We start from the raw sequence: 19722 nt of genomic DNA, 5'->3' as shown, positions 1-19722 counted from the left end.
GGATTGCTGCGCTGATTGACCTTTGCCTTGTCCCCTACTTTACAAACAGTCTCCCCTTCATGTGCCCCTTTGCTCTCATTTTTTTCCCTTATAGCTCCTTCGTGTATTCTCATCTCTTTCATGCACAAAGCAGTGTGCTCTAACCCTTTGGCTATGCTCAGCGCCTCTTCCAGGTCAGGATTCCTAGTAAGGAGTTCCACTTGTATCCTTGAGTCATTCGTGCACCTAACAATCTGGTCTCTTATCATGGAGTCAGTCAATGCCCCAAATTCACACGTTGCAGATAGGCCTCTCAGGACCGCTACATAATATGTGACCTTTTTCATCTTTCTTCTGTGCCCTCTTGTAGAATTTGTGCCTTTCCAACACTACATTGAGTTTAATTTTAAAATGTTCTTCCAATTTCATTAATGTATACTCAAAGACATTTACCCCTTCTACCTCTTGTTGCTCGTCATCTACTTGCCTGCCCGTTATGTCTTCAAACACTTTTCTCCCATGTATGCCCAAGTTATGCAACAAAATATGTTGCTTCCTCACACTGTTATAATTACCACCCCCAATTGCTATGAGATAGGACTTAAATATCCCTTCCCATCTTTTCCAGGGTATATCCGGCCCCCCCAGTTCATTTAGAAAGGGTGGGGGCTGGCTCATTCCTGCACCCGCCATGGCCATTAACAGTAACCTTTGTACCTTTGCACTGCTGAGAAGGGTAGTCCTAAACACGAGCTTAAAGGGTGGAGTGCTTCAATACTTTTGCCCACTAGTAAAATTTCCTGTGCTGCGGCGTGTCACTTTAATGAATTAGCATTACCTCCACCCGCCCCACACAGATCAACAGAATGCTTAAATCGACATCACGAAAAACTTCACTTCATCTGACTGAGGAAACTGTGCAAGTCCTCTTTCTGTCTCTTTGTTTTCTCTTCATACGTTCGCTCTTGGCGGGAACTTCCTGTGGTAATCGTCAGATCCCTGAAGGAGCCCCTCCGAACACCACACAGTTCCACACGATGCAACGGTGGTTGCGCTGTACCCCCTCAACGACGTGTGGAGACAGAGTCAAAAGGCCCCTCTGATGTGGCACAGTCTCGTGTAGGTGCCGAACCTACGTCTGAGGAAACTCACTCGCGCCTCTCAGGTGCCGCTCACACGACTCACGCTTGATTCATCGGCACAGACAGCAGCCGCTGTTCCTCTCCTGCTCCCAGCGCCTGCAATTACCTTCACTTTCTGACACCACTAAACCTCCATGGAAACGCGTCCAGAACCGCTCCCCGCACTCCATCGATCCTCGTCCCAGCGATGAGGTTCTCACAGCCAGTGCTTGCACTCTGCCATACACGTCTCCCTCACTGTGGAAATGGACGAGTCTGTAGTTCGCCTCGTAGGGTCGCTGCCACCACAATGTTCGTCAGATGGTGGTGAGTTGTCCAATACAGCGCTGGAATTCACTTCATATCGGCGCTCCTGATGTCGAAATATTCTTCTTCAAGGGTAAGTTATACTACGTTTATTTCTCATCCGTCCAGCATCATCTGCTCCAGGGGGGATGCACAACACTGACCCTGGCTCAGCTCCTTCTCCGTCGTCGCCAAAAAGTGTAGTAAGAACGCACCACACATTAAGGAAGTTCAAAGGGTTTTATTAAGTCATAAACCACATGTGCTCCCAGCTGGACGGCAGGTCGTGTCGTCAACATTCCAATGCTGCCTTCGGTTGACATCTCGGGCAGAACCAAGGGGGAAAAGGAGGGAGGGGGGAAAACAGCAGGTGGGAGAAACCAACTAGTAAGTTACAACACAGTGTTAGTCTATTAATGTGGTAAAACACGACACCGGTAACGTTGTGTGCTAAGTTTGTAAAACAATAGAAAACGTGTCTATTTTAATTAATCTTGAAAACTTGATACTTCCGATTGCGGGCCTCATCTTTACAGGAGGGTGCACGGTAGCGCCTCCCACCCCACCCTTAAATCGCCCTCCAGAGCAGCCACCACTGCTCCGCCCGCCCCGCACCTCGAGCCAGGCATGCTTCGGGGTCGGACAGCAGGTCCCCCGCCCCAGGCGCAGTCTGCAGATTGAACGACGGCGGCATCCCCCGAGTAGGAGACACAGGTCGGGGGATGGCGATTGGGACACACTGGAGCCTTCTCCCCAGCGTGAGGATAGGGACGCCCGCGCCACCCCAGGCCACACGCTCAGGGCAGCTGCCGCTGCGCTGCATATTGGGGCGACACTGGAGCCTTCTCCCCGGCGGACCAATTGTATAGAAAGAGGATAGGGACGCCCGCGCCACCCCAGGCCACACGCTGCCCCTGGTGATTCGCTCTCTTGGCTGCCATAGCCCGGTGCCCAGGTACCCGAGGGGTGAGGCGCAGTATCATGGAGTGCCAGCACCTTCCCCCGCGCTCGCTCGCGCGGCGCCTCACTCACAGCTCCAACCCTCACAAGTTCGGCTGTCGTCTAAAGAGAGCGTGCTGACTAGCAGTTGATGAGCCAATGAATGAAGTGTTTACACATGGCAACGTAGAACAACTGGCCCCACCCACACTTACGTAAATGTGCGAACAGGGGATACAGTCCCTGATGGGCGGGGTAGTGAGACGTCATGAAACGTCATGAAAATGAATATGCGCATGCGCACCATTAGTGCGCATGCGCACAACGATGGGGGGGTCCACTGCCACATGGGGGGCGGTGGATTATGGAACACCGGCACCCGGAACTTGTACCGACCCGAGAGGAGTGGAGCCCGTTTCTTGTCGGAAACCTTTCCATATATAAACAAAGTTACTCCTATTGGACCTCTCAGGACCCATGAAGAGTGGCGCACATGCTGGAGGAGATAACCGGCTGTTAAGTATTCCAAATTTCAATATATCCAGCGCGCTCTCAGGAAAAAGGACACAGAAGATCCAAGGAACTGTTAATGGATGTTTTAAGATCATTAGAACAGAACTGCATGCCGATTTCATGACACAGTATGTGAGGGCAGGGAAGATACCGATAGGTCTCCAAATACGCAATGAACCAGGGTTATTTGTAGACAATCCAAAGTTCCTGGAAACATGGACTTTCATTTGCAATAGATGTAGCAGGGATCTGATGCTGCTCATTATCGAAACCGCACAAGCTACTGTTCTGATAGAAATAAAAGAGATGGAGGAATTGGAGAAGGTCTTATTAGACAGTAATGTTGTAGAGGATGCAAAAAAAAGGTTAGAAGAGATAAATCAAGATATGAAGGGATACTGTGAATACTTGACCAACAGGAAAACTCAAAAACTTAGAAAGGACATAAACAAATTCAGTCAGGAGGTGGTTTATCCATTTCTGAGGAAAGATTATTACACAGATAAGGCTGAGTACAACAGGAATGAGGGACCCAAACCTAGATTTCAAACAAGATTCCAGCCTAGGAAACCAAGACATGTACACTTCTCAGGTACATCGGAGAGCAGCATAGAGGAAGAGGAACTGTGCAGAGAAGACGGAGATTATACGGGACAGAATAGGGAATATGAAACCCCTTTTTTAGATCAGCGCCCACAGAAAAGCAGAGGGAATTTTCGGGGCAGAGGGAGAGGCCAATACCCGAGGAGACCAGCCCCCAGAGAACAGGACCAGGAGTACCAACAGACCCCGGCCCCTCAAGAATACAAGAGAACCAGGAACAAAGTCTATTGGCATTAGATAGGACACCCATCATAAATCTCTCCAACAGAACACTTACATACACTGAAAAGCAAGTGTTAGGGATGGGTTTCAATTTTGTTCCAACTACAGGCATCAACAAATTCCAATTGGAAAAGGACCTGAGGGCCTTTTTTCGTAAAATACGCCTACGCCGGTTTTTTGAGGACAGACCTGTTAGAGAGCAACCCCAAGATTCGGGTCTGAGAACGAAATCAACCTTTACCCCGAGTTTAGGAATGGTCGATAAGAACTTGGAGATCTTTGAATCAATTGTAAAAATAGAAATAGGTCTCCTACTAGAGAAAAAGCACTTCCAACAGCATAACATCAGTAAAGATCAGAGAGAGGCCATCAAATCCCTGTCCGAGGACAGCAGTATAACAATAAAACCCGCTGATAAGGGGGGAGGAGTAGTAGATTTTGACACATCTGACTACGATCAGAGAGCACTCACCCTCCTTACCAACGAACTGCACTACTAGAGAGTTTCTCAATCAAGACTAAACAAACTGAAAAAAGATGTAGAGACATTACTCCACAAAGCCCTAGAGGAGAATAAAATTACTGCGGAGGAGTGGAAATTTCTCAATAATACTAACCCAAAAATCCCCGCATTCTACGGACTACCCAAGGTCCACAAGAGTCTTAATGACCCCCCCCCCCTTAGACCAATAGTGGCGTCGATCGATTCTTTGTTGGAACCCTTAAGTCAATACGCGGACAGATTCCTTAAGCCCTTAGTAGCTGAGCAAAAATCATATATCCGAGACACGGCGGATATGATAGCCAAAGTGGAAGGGATCCCCTTCGATGAAGAAAATGAACTGATGGTGACTCTCGACGTAGAGTCACTCTACACTAACATACCACAAAAAGACACCATTGTGGCAGTTAGGAACCTCCTGGAAGAGACAGACATACGAGGTGGTAATAAAGAGTTCATTGTCCAATGTGTATCGATGGTTCTACTTAACAACATTTTCCTCTTCAAAAAAGACCTCTATATCCAGAAGAAGGGGTACAGCATGGGCGCAACATGTGCGCCCAGCTTGGCCTGTATATACGTGAGCCTATTTGAGAACAGGCACGTATACAATGATGTGAGTCCATTTTTTGAAAATATTCGAAATTGGGCTCGCTTCATTGATGATATATTTTTCATATGGCAGGGAACCGTAGAGCTATTAGAAGAATTCCTCAGTTGGCTCAACTTAGGGGATCCAAACCTCAGATTTACAGCAGTGCACAGCAGGTCCAAGGTCAATTTCCTGGACATATGTATTAAGAGCCAAGATCAACAACTGAAAGTGGAACTGTATAAGAAGGAGTCCGATAGGAACACAATCCTACATTACTCCAGTTACCATCCCAAGAGCCAGAAGGACTCAATACCATTTGGCGAGTTTCTTCGGCTCAGAAGAAATTGTACGGATCTAGCAGATTTCCACAAACATGCCCAAGAAATGAAAAAGAAATTTAAGGACCGAGGTTATCCCAAAAAACTGATTAACCACTCGCTCAAAAGAGCACAATGCTACAATAGGGATTGTCTCATCAAAAAAACAGACAATAAGAAGACGCAGGACAAAATAGTGATGGTGAGCCAACACTCAGTTATAGCCAACCAAATCAAGAATATCATCAATCACAATTGGAAAATCCTAAACAATGACCCAGACGTTACTCCCCTGGAGCGTCCCTTGTATGCATACAGGAAGAATAAGAACCTGAGGTCCAATCTTGTGCATACCTATAGAGAGGACAGGATAGAGACCCAAACCACCCTGAGTGGACAGAAAGCAACAGGTAACAATAAGTGTGGAAACTGCTGCATCTGCGAGTTATGCATAGTGACTAAAACAGTGGCACATAATGGTACCACACATACAATCACCACCCTGAATAACTGTAAAACAAAGAATGTAATATATATGATCCTATGCCCGTGCATCCAGGCATATATAGGTGAAACTGGCAGAGAAGTGAGGCTAAGGATAGGGGAACACAAATCTGCGATAAATAACAACAAAGAAAATGCCCCTCTGGTGTCTCATTGGAAAGAAAATGGACACGCAATAAAGGACCTCAGATGGGTCATTCTGGAAAGAGTTAGGGAACTCACAAGATCAGGAGATAGTACAAAGAGACGAAAACTACAGGAACAATGGTATATGGTTAAATTCAATACCATCAGGAAAGGATTAAATTCTAGGGAAGAGTGGGAGGCTCTCATTTAGGCAGCCGATCCCACCATGTACCACCTTTCTACTACTCCAACCCAACAAACTGAACCATAGGCAGATAGCCCTACACTCAAAAGAATCAAACTCTGAAATTAACAAGTTTACAGACTGAATATAAAAAGCTGGCAGAACCATTGACATTAGTGAGGGACTCTTTCCGTATGTACACATGGGTGACTGAGGACAAAGGTATCACCTATAGGGAAGTTGCAACTCACGAGCACTTAAAATTGATTCGAAAAGCGCTGTAAAGATGCATATGAATCACTAGTCCAAGATGGCGCCCATAGTTAGGGGACACATCGGGGCGGCCCATTGGTCTAAATAATAATATTCATTGGGAGACCTGGACCCTCGAGACTGTCCACGATGATACTACTTCGGTTAATGTATAATAAATCGAGACCGGAAATGAACACGAGAGCAATTCACTCTATGTTATGTAACTGTACCATAATATGGCACCCATTACCGATTTGGCGAGCTTCGGCAATTTAAATACACATCGGCGGTTTATATTACCTGAACAATCGGAAGACATATGTACATATATCTCGGGTGACGTGTTTACATACACAAACAGCACACGGGCAGATCTTATGGCATAAAAAGCGGCTTCCAACACCGTTCAAAGATGATACTACTTCGGTTAATGTATAATAAATCGAGACCGGAAATGAACACGAGAGCAATTCACTCTATGTTGTGTAACTGTACCATAATACGGCACCCATTACCGATTTGGCGAGCTTCGGCAATTTAAATACACATCGGCGGTTTATATTACCTGAACAATCGGAAGACATATGTACATATATCTCGGGTGACGTGTTTACATAAACAAACAGCACACAGGCAGATCTTATGGCATAAAAAGCGGCTTCCAACACCGTTCAAAGATGGCGCCCACGCTGGCGGTGTTTACCGAAGCGCGATATCGGCGCTCCTTTTGACAGGTGCGAGCACTTTAGCAATTAGGGTCAGATATAAATACATGCACCAAACACCACACACTAGAGCGAGTGAACGAACGAGGCAGAAGCACGACCACAGCGCTATTCTGGTAAGTGTATACCAAGCCCATATGCCCTTTAAGTAGGGGAATCCACTTAGAGTATAACTTAAAACAACAGGATATTATGTCCTGTAGGTAGCTTAAACAGGGGATAACTTTAGCCCCACACCATCTAATGGCATAGAGGAGGTATAACTCTTTGAATTCATTCCTGGTCCTAAGTGGGGACTTTAAGTTTTAGACTCAAACCTCAGCTGTACAGGGAGAGCTAATACAATAATAATGACGTGGTTCCTCCCAACAGTAGAAAATAGGGGCAATAAATAGGAATTTGGGCACTATGGGTGTCAATCAGAAGAGAGGGCGCATAACAGCAGCAAACATAAGAGAGTATTAAAAAAGAGAGGCGCAAGTTAAACTCCAGGGTCAACAACAGAGTTAAGAGCAGAGTATCTTGCAGTATTTAAAAAACAAGAAGCAAATGACTGTGTCACATTTGTCTTTATTCAACAGAACATATCTAGTTCTGGAATAGACCAGCGACATTGCATGCCCGTTCAAAGAACGTTTTAAAATTATATGAGGTAAGACACTCTCACCATAAAGCTTTTTGATTAGATCTAGGTGTATACTCAAGAAACTGTAAGGTAAAAATATGTGATGTACATTAATACCACAGATACACGAAAATTGAGCAAACGCCTGACAACTTCAAAGAAAGGAACCCCATGACAAGGAGCTCCCAATTTAGGAGAGAGGTAATTATGTGAACACAGAGACCCGCCTAGCTGGTAGGGTACAGGAGATTCCATCTTATCCCTAATAGAAGTATTTGGTTATTTGACAGAAGGCTTCAAGAACAATATTTGCGGAAGCAAAGTGAAATTTTAAACAGACCCCATCCTGGAACGTCCCCCACACGACTCTAAGGGTGAGAATTCATATTTCCTACCTCCCTCGGATCCTTGGGTGTAACAGTCCCCCCTGAATCAAAAGGTCTTCCACACTGAAAAAGACTCGGAGGGATTGTTGTGCGAGTTGCCCAATTGTTTCATGGCAAATGGGATTGTCCTAAAGTAACAGCAGTGGACAATGCAAACAAAATTGAGTTGTTAGATGTACCGGTCAACACACCAAGAGTGACCAAATGTGTATTCTTTGACTAACTATATCAGTGCCATAAAATAGGAATTGTCAGACAACAATGGTAGTTAAACACAGAGTGGGGAAGTCATAATGGGTATTTGATAAATTAGAAATCCACCCCTAAAGAGAAAGAGAAACAGGTATTATGCACGATAATTGATTTCGTACATCTCTCCTAATATATTTACAGATACGGTGTAACCATCCGTTCCCCGAAACCCCAGAAAAAAGAAGTCCTGAGGAAGGTGCCACAAAATCAACTGTACAGCACCGAAACACGTCGACGCACTGTTTTTTTGTTTAAAAGAATCCAGTCAGGGCCGGGTAAAACTTTAGATGGGTATCTCATTTTTCCACTAAAGCTTTATAACAACAAAACTGTTTCAGGCCATTGGATCTGGTTAAATACAGTGGCATAGATATCTGGTGGGCCACATATGTACTAGGGGTTTTTGTGATTATGTATAGTTTGCTGTCTATTTACTGTGAATATACCTTGATTGTGTCCCTATTTATCGTGTACTGTAATATCGTGTTGGTGTAACATTGTTTAATATTTATTTTTATCCCTCCAAGGTACCTTTCCCTTGGATTTTAAACTGTATGGCAAAAAGTGTATGAATTTGCTTTGCTTTTTATTGTTTAATTGATTGTAATTTTAATAAATATAGACTGTTAACGATTCTATTTCTTTGTGGAAACCTATTTTTATGTCCGTTTAAATACCCATTGCATTCTGTGACCTTTTCTCCTCAAATAGGAAAGGCCAATAGTTATCAGTCGACCAGTCGACTCCAGGGATTCCCCCTTTTGACTAACTGTTTTAATCACAACACGTTTCACCACACAAAGTGGCTTGGTCACGTGATTGTGAAGCTGACACTCCTCATTTTTGTAGTTTACAAACGGACTTCCCATGGAAATCAAAATGAGACTGACAGTACATATAATGCATCATGTAGCAGCCTAAAAATGCCATAAATATCAGTTTTAAACGCAAAATGCAAATCGGCGACGTGTAAAGCATTACAATGAATATTTCAAACGTGGTATAGCGCAGTACATACTGAAAGTAAAAATACACCCGATTGCTGCGCCACATCCTCACTCAACCGTAAGGTCAAATACCTGTGTACTGGTGGTTGATCATGTTTCAATGCATATGTTGTATACCTCGAATGCCCAGTAAACGCGTAATAAAACCGGCAGTCATAATAGCTGGCATAGCGAGAATCATGTCGTCACAAAAATCACGTGATCGGCAAATAAACAGTCACGGCCCCTGTCAAGGTTCCCGCATCGGGAGTAGTATCTCCAGCCAATAGTGTCAATAAAGTTTTGCGAAACAACCATGGCAAAGTTCAATAATGCTGACAGTCCTGCACGTTAATCATACACTGGTGCTGCAAAAAATATATGTAAATCACACTCAATGACGTGTTGGACAAAACGGGCTTCATATTGCAAAAAGTATCGGCAAGTGCCATAATGAATATAATCATGTGATACTAATTGCCTAGATCAGAGATACAAAGCAGGAATATGTGATACACTTTTGAAAACATGCTAACAACCCAGTCACTGCCAGGTAAACATACCAAGTGGTGGAATAGGGCGGCATGGCCAAAGGTTAAAATGTCAGTGAAACCATTGACAATCATGATAAAGCTAAAGTTCAGTCCATACATTTGTACATTACCCACAGTCATGAGGAGGTGAGAATAAGTGCAAAAAACGTCCTGGTGCTTGTGATACTATAGAGGAGAAGGTGAAACCGCCCATGACAGGTGAGTGCAGGTGACGTGGACCCCTATCTTCCCTCCTACAAAAAAGACATGAAAACAAGGTTAAAAACTGGACTGAAAAAAATATGAAGTAATCAGCCATCCATATGTTACATTACAATAAACATCAGTACATCTCATGTATAAGATTGCTGTTACTTTTACCACTCATTGAAGGATCAGCGAACACAGAGCATAAAAATGAGTCAACACAATGACACCCCTATTCTTTAAGATGGACAGATAATTATTTTTCTTGATTGAAACCCCCCCGGAGCCTTCGTCTGGAAATCTATAATCATCTTGGATTCCCTCTATCTCAGTGTGAGAACCCTGTTGCCTCCCCTGAGTTTTTATTTAACAATTTGTTCCAGAATGATGTAACTCAAATCTTTGATGTTGGAAAAGTGTCTCTCTCTGAAATGTCGAGCCACCGGATACTTGGAATCAAAATTGGTGATGACACAAGTGTGTTCCAACATGCTTTTTTTTGCCATTCAAGTGGTCCTCCCAATGTACCATTTGTTACACGTGCACACAATGGCATAGACCACAAACGTGGTACTGCATGTCAGAAATTGGGAAATGTTGTTAGTGACTCCATTGTAACAAACCTGTTTGTGCCTTTTGCTCTGAGCACAGGCTTTGCAGTGACCGCACGGGAAAAACCCGTCAAGGCCCTGCATGTTGGGTGGTGGATATGATGTCACGTCACTGTGGACCAACATGTTCCTGATGCTGCTGTTGCTTCTGTAAGTGATACTGGGTCTTTCAGGAAGACTTTTTCCAATAATGTTGTCTGCTTTAAGAATGCCCCAATTTTTCGCAATGATCTTTTTAATGGCCTGGGCATCAGTGCTATAGGTAAGTACCAATCTGGTTGTGTTGTTGGCCTCATCAGTATCACTACAGGGTTCAGTCAGAGTCTATCTCCTTTCTACCATATTGGCTCTTTCTAAGGCAGTTTTTAACACCCAATCTTCCCTTTCCCTGAACCTGTCCGCAATGATCTGGCTTTCCATTATATAAGCCTGTTCAGTATTGCAATTATGTTTCGCCCTCAGCAGCTCACCATATGGAACAGACCATTTAAGATTATCAGGGTGGCTGCTGAGGGCATGTAAAATGCTGTTCCCAGCCGTGGCCTTGCGGTGTAAGGATGTTTGGACTTTATTGTTCTTAATTTCTACCTTGACATCAAGGTATTCAATTTCTGTCTTTCTCATGATACCACTGAGGACAATGTTCCGGTCATTGTTATTGAGCTTTCTGATGAAATTGTCAGCTTCATCAGTCGTCACCTCCCAAACAATGAACAAGTCGTCGAAGTAGCAAAGCCACATCAACACTTTCTCAAAATCCTGTTGGAAAATGGGATCAGTTTGTATGCCCCCATGAACAAATTGGCGAAACTGGGAGAAAAGCATGAACCCATTGCTGAGCCATTGACCTGCCGGTAGAGATTCTCGTTGAATAGAAATATGTTGTTGCTGAGACAATACTCCATCATATCCAATAATATCTGAGTGTGTTCCCGAAACCTGATGTGTCTGTTGACGAGGTATTTACTGCATGCCTCAAAGCCCTGCTTATGGTCAATGATGGTATATAAACTCTGTACGTCAAGAGTTATGAGCATAAGGTTGGTATCCCATTTGAGTGTATCTATTTTGTTCAGGAAATCTTTGGTGTCCCTGACATAACTGTCTAAGGCAGAGGTCTTCAAACTTTTTGGTGCCGAGATCCCCTTGTAAAACCTTTTTAGGCGTAAGTACCCAATTCCGACAAAAGTTTCTAGAAACTGGTACTCCTCATCATCAACAACTATTGACAACCATAAATGCGCCTGTTAGACCTCATCACATCCATCCATTATTCATCCACCCACACTTTCACACACCCATCCATCCTTTATCCATCCACCCTTTCATCCTTCCATCCATACATCCATCCTTCATCCAACCACCCTTTCATCCTTCCATCCATACATACATCCTTCATCCATACATCCATCCTTCATCCATCCACCCTTTCATCCATCCATCCACCCATCATTCTTCCACCCGCCTTTTCTGTGCCTCTCTCATGGGGCGGGGGGGTCAGTACCTCTCTGCGTCTTCTTCCTTCTTCTTCCTCTCTCATGGGAGGGCATCTCTGTGCCTCCCTGCTGGGGGCGAGGGGACGGCAGACAGGGTGTAACAACATCTCACCGTGAAGAACAGCACCAGGCATGAGGGTTCATGAACTTGAAGCAATGATTTATGGGACGTGTTGGAGGGGGGAGGACATTTCACGTGCAATTACTGGCGGGACCCACAGCTCCAGGCGTGCAACGTCCACTGAACTCAAAGGGCTACAGCCTCCTCCCCCAGCCACCCCACCCCGCTCCCCCCTTGTGTATGTGAGCCCAGCTGAAACAGCTTGGACACACACAAAGCCAAACCTGAGTACTTTAAAAGACTTTTTACTTGTTAATGAGGCTTTGATGTTTTTCCACCCCTCGGTGTGAATTAGGCCTCCGCTGTGAGCACCCTCAATCAGCCCCATGCCACTAAGGCAAACCACGTGTTTCAAGGAACTGCTCTGACAGAATCTGGGACCCCCTTCCCAGGTCTCCACGACCCCCCTGGGGGTCACGCCCCACAGATTGAAGACCTCTGGTCTAAGGAAATGACAGATTCTCTGAGGAAATGATCGATGTATTTCGACACCCGTTCTGATGCACTTCCCCTAGACTACACAATCGGTCTGCCTGGTGGTCTAGTGGCATGTTTATGACCCTTCGTAAGGAGATAAAGTACTGGGAGTACCGGATAGTCACATTTCAGATAGCAAAACTCTTCCCAGGAGAGGATCCCCTTATCCCTCCACCCTAGCAGGAGTTCCCAAATGCTAGTAATGCTAAGGTTGTACCGTTCTGAATTGACCTGTTCATAATATAAGGTATCAGCCAATTGTCTATTGGCCTCCTCTAAATATTGTTCTCGATCGAGGATGACGATATTGCCTCCTTTGTCAGCAGGACGGACAACAATACCGTCATCCTCCATGAGTGATCTGAGAGCCTGTCTCTGTGTGTAAGTTAGATTGGAATCATGTTTGAATTTGTATTTTTGTGTCAGTGCTCATTGAGATTTTTGTTGACACAATCATGAAAGGTATCGATATTATCATGAGGTAATATTGGCATGAAGGTGGACTTGGGTTTGAATGCTGTGTTAGCAGCAGCATCAGTAACGATATCAAGTTCAGAAAGGAGTTGTGAGGGGGTGATAGATGTGGCCTGCTCTGTTTCATTCATACCCAATTCTATCACTGTACTAAGAGTTTCAGTGTCATTGATTTTAAAGTTGTACATATTGGATACGACATCCCCACTCACATTTATGTTGTTAACATTGACGTTTAAGTCATGCCAATTTTTTTAAGTTTCAATGTACGTGTAAACCTGAACATGTCGATACGATTGTCAGTATACTTAGAGGGGTAGGAAGGGCAGAAGGACAAACCAAGGCAAAGGGTGCGTTTTTCACAGATACTAATGTTTTTCTTGGATAAGTTAAAAATAGTTTTGTTCACCATGTCGTCATCCATCAGTAACCTCTACTGGCGTGTCTGTTGCTTCCCATTGCACCACGGCCCCTGCCTCTTTTGCCACCGTTGTCTGATTCTTGCTCTTCTGTTCTTTCGTTGCCTCTTCTGCGTCCCTTTCCTCGTCCTCTCTGTCCCCTGGTTTTTGGCATTGGTGTTTCCCTCGTCGTTTGCCGACCCCTTCCCAGGGTCCTGCATTCATCTAAAAAAGTCACCTGCTTTTTATTAGACTTAGTAAGGGTGTCATTGCTGCTCGAGACATCAGATTCACTTCCACTCGTGGTTGCTGTCCCATTCTCAGTATTGCCCTTGGAGTCATTCAGGCCGGCATTGGTCGTTCGTTCACTCTTGTAGAGATGGTCATACTTATGGCTGAAAGTTAGAATGTGTCTACTGTCATAATCTCCATAGTCACGGTTGAGTTTTCTTTCCTTGCGTGCCTTATGTCATCTTCATGTTTTGCTAATCTCTCACGAATGGTCTTTAATGCTTTCTCTAAGTTCTCAGTCTCTGTGTTCTTCTTGATGAGTTCTCCCATCAGTTCATTCATTTCTTTGATGAGTTTTTCTCGATCTATCCATGCATACTTTATGAGGATTTCAAGCATTCTCCTCGAACTGGACGCTGAATTAGTCGACCATTCTTCCAACATCAGGGGGTTAGGTTTCTCATAAGTTGGTGTGGTGAAAATTCTAAGGCCCCTTGGCACCATGTTTTGATCCACATAATGTTGTAACAACGTCGCCTCCCACCATTTGGTGATCTAATTTTCTTAAGTCTTTCATAAAATTTGAGTTTTTCTTCTAGGGGTTGCACCTGGTTATTAGGCTCCTTACTTTTATTTGTAGGAGTTGTCCTTCTTGTAAACATATTCTTGTCTGCTCTGATACGTTCCTCATCTTCCTCCATGTTTTGCCCTACAAGCAGACAGTACCTTGCACTAATGTGTCTAGTCCCCCTAGTATATACTAGGTTCTCTTTGCCACAAATCGAAAATCCAGTTGCTCAGACAAATGCTGCCATTCGTCGCAATATCAATGTCACATAGAATTCAAGGACATCAGTTAGAGTGTCTGTGAAGTGCGAAATCACGCACAAGTGCACATGGGAAACACAAGAACCCGCTGCCCTGGGTGTGTAGGAGTAACGGCATCCAACCGCCGTTGGGCGCCCCACCCCATCCTCCCTTAGGGACGTAGAACCTCGAACCCGCTTACCTCAACCCTGCGCTCGTGGTCGCACTACCAAACCCTTCTGGCAACAGGATGAAGGTTTCTACGGCCGGTCCAATGAATGAGGTCCTCAATCAAGATCCAAACATAAAGTTACTCCTACTGGACTTCTCAGGACCCATGAAGAGTGGCGCGCATGCCGGAGGAGATAGCCGGCTGTTAAGTATTCCAAATTTCAATATATCCAGCGCTCTCTCAGGAAAAAGGACACGGACGATCTAAGGAACTGTTAATGGATGTTTTAATCACAACACGTTTCACCACACTAAGTGGCTTGGTCACGTGATTGTAAACTGCAAAAATGAGGAGTGTCTGCTTCACAAACAGACTTTCCATGGAAATCAAAATGAGACTGACAGTACAAATAATGCATCATGTAGCAGCCTAAAAATGCCATAAATATCAGTTTTAAACGCAAAATGCAAATCGGCGACGTGTAAAGCATTTCAATGAATATTTCAAACGTGGTATAGTGCAGTACATACTGAAAGCAAAAATTCACCCGATTGCTGTGCCACATCCTCAATCAACCGTAAGGTCAAATACCTGTTGTAGGAAGATGGATATCGGACTATGGTTACCCCCAACCTTTTGCCTAGTGTTTAGCTGGTTTTCGACTTAGTTGGCCTGGGATCCTGCTAATCAGGGCCCCAGGCTATCTGCTCTCACTGTAAAATGGACTCCATGTACTTTAGGTACATACCTAATTGGATATTGGGTCACCTTTGTGAGCCCCTGTATAGTGTACCATAGGTGCCCACGGCATAGGTGCATCCAAGGCCTACCAGGGGCTGCAGCATGAATTATGACACCCCTGGCTGGCCATCCAAATTGACACAACTGGCTGATCACTCAGCTGGGCCAAGGTCGTGTAATCACACCTTGCTTAGATATAGTATTCCTATATCTAACCTTATATATAGACACATATGCAATGCACCTATAAGTCACTCCTATGGCAGGCCTTTTTTTTTTAAACATTTTTATTTAAAGGTGGCACAAGCAATTGAAGCACATACAGAGTATTTCATTTAACAAAACTTCCATCATCTGTGTAAATATTACAAGAAGCAGTTGAAGAGAAAAAAAATAAAAATAAAAAGAAGACAAAAGAATAGAATGAGTAAAAAGAATTGCAAAATAGTAAGATAAAACAGGGCTTAGTTTCACATTAGTTCAATTCGCAGGTTGGAAACAAGCAGCCCCATATTCCATCTATTTTGGCCAGTGCTTTAGCACCTCTTTTCCTAGCTAGCAGTAGTTCCATGTGGTGAATCTCTGTCACCAAGCACCACCATTTGTTTGCATGAGGTGGTTGTTCCGCTATCCATGCTCGAGCTATAACCAGCCTTGCACATGCTAATAAAATAAAAATTAGATCTTGAAATAAAAAAGTGTTGAGTTGCAGGCCTAAGAGAATCATATCTGATGATAATTGTTACCTCAATTAGGTGTTTCGATCTCAGAGTATTTTCTATACTGTCCCAAAAGGGAGCAAGAACAGGGCAAAGAACCAGCATATGTTCTAAATCGGTACCCTGAGTATGGCACTTTGGGCATTTAGTACGATCACTGAAAGCGTTGTTGGGAGCCCATTTACTTATTTGTAAAGGGGTATAGTATAGTTGACATATCGTTTTATATGCTTGTAGTTTTAAGCTTGAAGAGTGGACTAATGTATCAATTTTGTTTAAAAAGGAGGAAATATCCTTTGAACAAATACCGGTAGTAAACCGTAAAGCCCATTTCAGTGCTAATTTTGGGACAGTCATCTATCTTGCATTCAATAAAACATTTGTATCCTTGGCTAATGGTATTTTTCTTGTTCCCCGCTCCTTTATACATACATAGCCAAAAGTCTGAGTCAACAATCTCTTTAAGGTTTAATTTCCCTATAAGGAAGTCGCGTATTTGTAAAATAAGTATTTGCTGGTAATTTATATAATAGCCTAAGTGTATCAAAGTAAAGGAATCCTGCTGACCCATATAGGTCCCCCAATCTTGTTATGCCTCGGTTCGCCCATATCTTACATCCTGAATCGCTAAAAATACTTGGTAATCCCGGGTTATTCCAAAGAGTTAAAAGAGAATGGTAGAATGATGCTTTATTCTGAGTCATTACTGTCTTCCATATGTTTATTATATCTTTCGCTGTCTTGAACTTAACTCTTTTAAAGTAATTCAGGTTATTATCTCTGGCCAAGAATTGTAAGGAATTTGATCCTAACATAAATTGGTGGAAAAAATATGGATCGCTAGAATTAAACAAGCTCTGTAACCGTCCCAGAAATGAGGCAAAGTAGTACAGTCTGTAATCTGGAAAATTAAGCCCTCCTTTAATGAAAGGTAATTTCAGGGAAGAAAGTGCTCTACGATTCTTTTTAAAGCCCCATATAAAACTGCCCGATATGCCGTCAAGTTTCCTAAAAAATATTTTATTTATCTTCAAAGGAATGCATCTAAATAAATATAACATTTTTGGCAAAATGTTCATTTTAATAAGATTGATTCGCCCAATAAGGTTTAAAGGCACCTTATGCCTTTTTTTAAGGAGAGTCTGAGTTTCTTTTAGTAAAGCATCATAGTTCAATGCCATTATGTCCTTGATATTGGATGTTATCTTAATACCTAGATAGGTAGCAGTGTGGCATATTCCAGTTACCTGTATCTGTGGTTTGTAATTGGCTATAATTTGAGTCTTGTCTAAATTTAACTTGTATCCTGAAACTTTGCCAAATGCATCTGCTTCTTTGATAATTCCTGCCATAGCTTCAATCACATCAGTTGTATAAACTGCCAAATCATCCGCGTAAGCAGTAATTTTAAGCGAGTTTGTCCCAGATGTAAATGGTTTTATCATCACCTGCGCCTGTATAGCATTAATAAAAGGTTCCATGGCCAGAGCAAATAATAGAGGTGATAGCGGGCATCCCTGCCGGGTCCCTCTCAAAATTGAAAATTTAGAAGAAAGTAAACAATCATACTCAATTACAGCATTAGGACACTCATAAAGTGCTTGAATTTTTGTTAAAAACTTAGTTTTAAACCCGATTTCTTTAAGGATTATCCAGAGATAATCCCACCCCACTCGGTCGAAAGCTTTTTCAGCGTCGAGTGGTATCATTCCGAGTGGGGAGGGATTAATGGCAGCTATGTCAAACAAGGTTATAGCCGTTATGAGGATTAGAAGGATGACTGTTCTTGGCGGTTATGGCGCTTTACTCTATATAGGCAAAATGAGTACACTGTCCTAGTAGTTATTTTATGTCGTTGGGTGCCTAGGCATGGGTTGTCATCCTTACCCACCAGTAATCCGCAGATTTTAGTATATATGTACAATCCTATCACACCAACAAAAATTATTTAGCAGAAAAATTATTGCAGTATTTCAATTCACAAAATTAATACAAATCAGTTTGTATATGTGATTCATTTAATCTTTAAGGCTTTTCCCAAGTCCAGCCAACACGTGTTTCGTCGATTGGGCAGGAACCCACGACTTCATCAGGGCTGGGAAAAAATACAATACAGAGAATATTGGAATTGCGAGATACATTATCTCATAATCATTATTTGTACATCAACCGATTATGAACTAGACAAATCACGTATCCACTTATATATACCGACACCGGCGACTAAGTAGACCCGGCACTGGCACTCATAATATTCACGGAATGAAGCACAAAAGCGGTAAGAAAATGCTGGGCATAGCACAACGCTGTTGAATTTTTATAGTATGCACACAAATATAATTGAGATCTTCACAGACTGTGGGGTATTCTACCATCTCTTTGAAATGAGAGATTTTCACCCTTTGTTTCTATGGGAGACGACTCACATTCTCCCACCTCCTTTTCCTCTCCGGACATACCGTTCTAATGACCAGAGATATACATGGAAAATATTATCTCTCACTTGCTTTTATGTAAATATAATCGGTTGATGTACAAATAATGATTATGAGATAATGTATCTCGCAATTCCAATATTCTCTGTATTGTATTTTTTCCCAGCCCTGATGAAGTCGTGGGTTCCTGCCCAATCGACGAAACACGTGTTGGCTGGACTTGGGAAAAGCCTTAAAGATTAAATGAATCACATATACAATCTGATTTGTATTAATTTTGTGAATTGAAATACTGCAATAATTTTTCTGCTAAATAATTTTTGTTGGTGTGATAGGATTGTACATATAAGGTTATAGCCGTGTTTACATGTTGAGTTGTATCTCTGCCCAATACAAAGCCATGATGGTGTTCACTAACCAGCTTAGGCATGAGGGGAGAAAGTCTTGTGGCAATTAATTTAGCAAATACCTTGGCATCGGCATTAATCAAGGAGATTGGGCGGTAAGACCCGCACTCCGTAGGTGGTTTGTTCTTTTTTAAGAAAAAGATAATTTTTGCAGTGTTCCAAGAGGTCGGGCCCTATCTGTTGTACTTATCTGATTAATGACTGAACAAAATAATGAAAGTAGTTCCTCACAGCAAATTTTATAAATTTCAATCGGCAAAGTGTCATCCCCCGGAGCCTTCCCAGAGGGAAGAGAAAAAATAGCTAATTTTAATTCTTCCTGAGTAAAGTCATTTTCCAGTCCTTCCATATCTACTATATCCTTCTCTATCCGCCAATTGTTTCTGATATAGTTTTCCACTAGCTCCGTAGGGGGGACACCTTCTGGGGTCTACAATTTAGTATAGTATTCTACAAATTGTTGCAATATCTGATCTGGGCAGTATAATTAATACCGTTTGCACTTTCTATGCTCTTAATTAAAGAAGTGGCTCTGCCTTCAGCAATTTTATAAGCGAGGATTTTACCTATTCTGTCGCCGCTCTCATATTGCAAAAGTTTATATTTATGTAGTTTAGTGATGACTTTATCTCTTAAAAATTTCTTAGTCTCGCATCGTAGCGTTATCAGCTTGAGTTCTAGTTTAGCTTTGTTTAGGTTATGAGAGGCCCCCGCACCTTCTTTTCTAGTAATTTCGGCCAAATGTTCTTCTAA

The 19722-nt window shown here is 42.9% G+C and overlaps 1 protein-coding gene across 2 annotated transcripts in view; it reads right to left on the bottom strand.

The window, feature by feature from the left end:
- LOC147683579 (myosin light polypeptide 6-like) overlaps window positions 1–9348 on the bottom strand; it is a 37741-nt gene extending 28393 nt beyond the window's left edge. The window contains exon 1 of one of the 2 annotated variants that reach the window (XM_086944876.1): window positions 9234–9348. The gene's annotated coding sequence lies outside the window, so the exon portion shown is untranslated. The remainder of the gene's footprint in view (window positions 1–9233) is intronic. The other variant, XM_086944877.1, reaches the window with a different exon arrangement.
- Between the last annotated feature and the right edge of the window lie 10374 nt (window positions 9349–19722).

Source organism: Lissotriton vulgaris, chromosome 11 (genome assembly GCF_964263255.1).
Source record: "Lissotriton vulgaris chromosome 11, aLisVul1.2, whole genome shotgun sequence".
NCBI classification, from domain to species: domain Eukaryota; kingdom Metazoa; phylum Chordata; class Amphibia; order Caudata; family Salamandridae; genus Lissotriton; species Lissotriton vulgaris.
The sequence above is the reverse complement of the archived record's forward strand: the minus strand, read 5'-3'. Positions and strand labels throughout refer to the sequence as shown.